Source organism: Pseudorasbora parva, chromosome 11 (assembly GCF_024679245.1).
Source record: "Pseudorasbora parva isolate DD20220531a chromosome 11, ASM2467924v1, whole genome shotgun sequence".
Taxonomy (NCBI): Eukaryota; Metazoa; Chordata; class Actinopteri; order Cypriniformes; family Gobionidae; genus Pseudorasbora; species Pseudorasbora parva.
The window spans coordinates 2,337,229-2,340,616 of record NC_090182.1 but is presented as its reverse complement, the minus strand read 5'-3'; the positions used below and the strand labels follow the sequence as shown (position 1 = coordinate 2,340,616).

The 3,388-nt window shown below is 33.2% G+C and overlaps 1 long non-coding RNA gene across 1 annotated transcript; it reads left to right on the top strand.

The window, feature by feature from the left end:
- The first annotated feature begins 674 nt into the window (after window positions 1-674).
- Window positions 675-3,147, top strand: LOC137092143 (uncharacterized). The gene is made up of 5 exons (XR_010908160.1): window positions 675-897; window positions 1,408-1,448; window positions 1,668-1,821; window positions 2,067-2,152; window positions 2,808-3,147. It is a non-coding gene; the product is annotated as an uncharacterized lncRNA (long non-coding RNA).
- The last annotated feature ends 241 nt before the right edge of the window (window positions 3,148-3,388 follow it).

Below are 3,388 nucleotides of genomic sequence, written 5' to 3'. Positions count from 1 at the left end.
TTATATTAGCCTATATATTCATCATTATATTAGCCTATATATTCATCATTATATTAGTCTATTTATTCATCATTATATTAGCCTATATATTCATCATTATATTAGCCTATATATTCATCATATATTCATCATTATATTAGCCTATATATTCATCATTATATTAGCCTATATATTCATCATTATATTAGCCTATATATTCATCATTATATTAGCCTATATATTCATCATTATATTAGCCTATATATTCATCATATATTCATCATTATATTAGCCTATATATTCATCATTATATTAGCCTATATATTCATCATTATATTAGCCTATATATTCATCATTATATTAGCCTATATATTCATCATTATATTAGCCTATATATTCATCATTATATTAGTCTATATATTCATCATTATATTAGCCTATATATTCATCATTATATTAGCCTATATATTCATCATTATATTAGCCTATATATTCAGCATTATATTAGCCTATATATTCATCATTATATTAGTCTATATATTCATCATTATATTAGTCTATACACTGTAAAAAGTAATTCAGGGTGTTGTCTGTAGGAATTTATTTTAAAAAGTATATTTATTCCAATAAATTGATTTTCTTTTATTTTTGAATTAATTTAAGTTTTACATAAGTAAAAAAGTGTGAATGTTTTTGCAACTTATTATTACCTATCAAAAAAATGATTTCCCTGACCTTCACAATAAATTGTTTCTACAAAACTCTATTTAAGTGTTTATATCTGAAGTAAAACGTCACGACACGCCCACATGCTGCAGCAGAACAACGAACGAGATCGTTGCGCGTTGTCACCTGGCTGTACCGGACCAGTTTCGGGTTTCTGTGGAGTTTTTGAGGATCTTACAACGTGCAACCGATGTAAGTATAGCTATTTACATTGCAAGTTAGGTTTTAGCCGAATGAGCACGCATTTTTTAACTAAAATGTAAAAGCGTCGCCTGTTTCAGACAGCATTAAGTTTGTCAGTTTTGCTGGCGCCGCATGAGGCCTACCGAAGGTCGTGAAATTAACAATAAAAGTTACGTTAACTGTTAGGTTTGTAGTTACTGTTATCCCCGCATGGCTGAAAAATATGAGGACATGACATAATATATTCCTGGTGTCTCTCTGCAACGTGGTATCATGAAAATTCGTAAATGTGTTGTTGTGTTGCAAAGCAGCTGTTTATGGACCTAACGTTAGTCCGCTTCAACATTGTTTAATCAGTTTTTAAATGATTTAACTTAATCTGTTGATATATTTGTCTGAAATATTTTGAAACCATTTGATCTAGTAAAAAGATTATATATTTATTTTGCGTTGCATTAACATCAATGATCCTGATATTTTCCTAAATAAACTTTTGTTTCATCTGTGTTGCTTCTTTAGAAGACCATCAAATCTATTGGGAGGAAAAGTTCATGGAGTAGGTAAGCTTTTTAGTAGGTTGAATTGAGATAAATGTTTCAGAGGTTTATTGTTATCTGTCATTTAAAGGAATTAAGGTAACCAAAAGTCAGTTATTGAGTGTCAGGAAAAAAGGAACGGAAAAAAAAGTATCATCCCTTTCTGATTTTTGGATTGCATTAAAATGAAAGGTTGTCAATTCTTGTGTTCCAAATAACAGTTAAACAATTGATGTATTACAGGTAAATGAAGAATTCCGAAGGTGTGCTGCAGTTCCACTAGAATCAGTGTTTATGTCCCAGCTGGACAAGTACTCCAAAACTTCTCGACCTGTTTAGTGCGAAGGGTGGAGCGGTTGGTCAACGCATCAATAACTTGTTAATGGAACTGATACAGGTGAGGCGAAAGTGGTAACAATGTTGCAGGGGCATATTCATACAATAAGTACTTTATTCTCTTGTCAATAGATGAATATTGCAAAAAACATTTTTGTTTACAGCTGCTAATTAATTTTAAATATAAAAGAAAGAAATATGCCGGTAAGCTCTGTTAAATAGGTAGTACAGACCCACACTGATAATTGCATTGTAGTTATATTGCCTGCAAGATTCAGTTTTTCATTATTCATTTGCCAACTATAGGATCCAAGTACCTCTGTGGTGAATGAGAGACTCTGAGATGTGAAAACATGGGAGAGAGTGGGCAAGAGCTCATCTCTGACTACTATGTAAGTATTGTTTAAAAAGCATAGTTTTAATTTTTTTGGGGGGGAAGCATTTATTCCTCAGATATCAATCTTATGTCTGTCTGAGTTTAATACGGAGCTGGAGTTGAGGATTGGTTAGCTTGTCTAAGAACAAATACTATAATTGGGTGGAAATGGCTTGTCTGATGGCTCAGTCAAAAGTTCAAAAACACACCTACAAACAACCAAATGTCTGCACAGGAACCAGTTATCAAAATTAATCTTTTGGTCTTCCAGTGGCTAGTAAACTTGATTTAAAATATACTGTCATATTTTTCAACTGCAGCTTCACAGAAGTAAAATCCTTGTTTACATGAATGCAGGAGTCATTATTTATCTGCTGATATAACTGTAAGAGTGGCATTTTCAGATACTTTTACTTAACCACACCTATGTGTTACCATTTAGGCCTTGGAGGTGACTTGTGTATGTGATTTAGTCTCGCAGGTTTGTTGTGTCAAGTGAGACTGTACTGAAAGTTGTACTATGAAGCCAGTTCAACAGGCCAGGCTTACTGTGCAGGAGCTGGCTCGTCCAAACTTAAAACCTTTTGTGAACTTTTAATGTGTGATTTTATTGAAGGCTTTTGAAGATTGTTCTCTGTTGCCATTTATTGTTCTGTTTATGTCTCATACAGGGAAAAACAGAGAGCAGTGTGCACAAGGACTTGCGCAATATGCAGATATATGTCTGTCGTGAACCAGATGCAGTGGGCATCATCGTTGAGGGAATCCTAGGGCATGTTGCCTGCTTCTGGGTATGACATATGCTCTGAACCTGCAGTATCCACCACAACTCTGCAAAACATCTGAGATGTTCCAAAGACTTTTTGTGGGACTTGACACACTGCGCCCAAAACCTTCCTCTTGATTCATGACATTAAAAAACAAACTTCTGATTTAGTTGGTCAAATGCCAGCCTCACACTCATAAATGGCAATCTTGTGTTTTTCAGAAGATTGTTCTGAATGTTTAATTGTTAATTAGCTAGTAGAATATGGCACAGATTGTAATTAAAATGTGTTCTTGTATTAATTTATTATGTTTTAATAAATATGAAAAGGTAATGTACTGTACATTTTATGTATCGCTCAGGTGAAGAGTCACTGTATTTTAATGTCAGTGTTAAGAGTACACAGATTGAACTTTGAAGGTGTTCAATGCTGCACTTAAAGATGAGGTCAGAAGTTTCTGTAATTTTTTATGTTACAAATGTTTA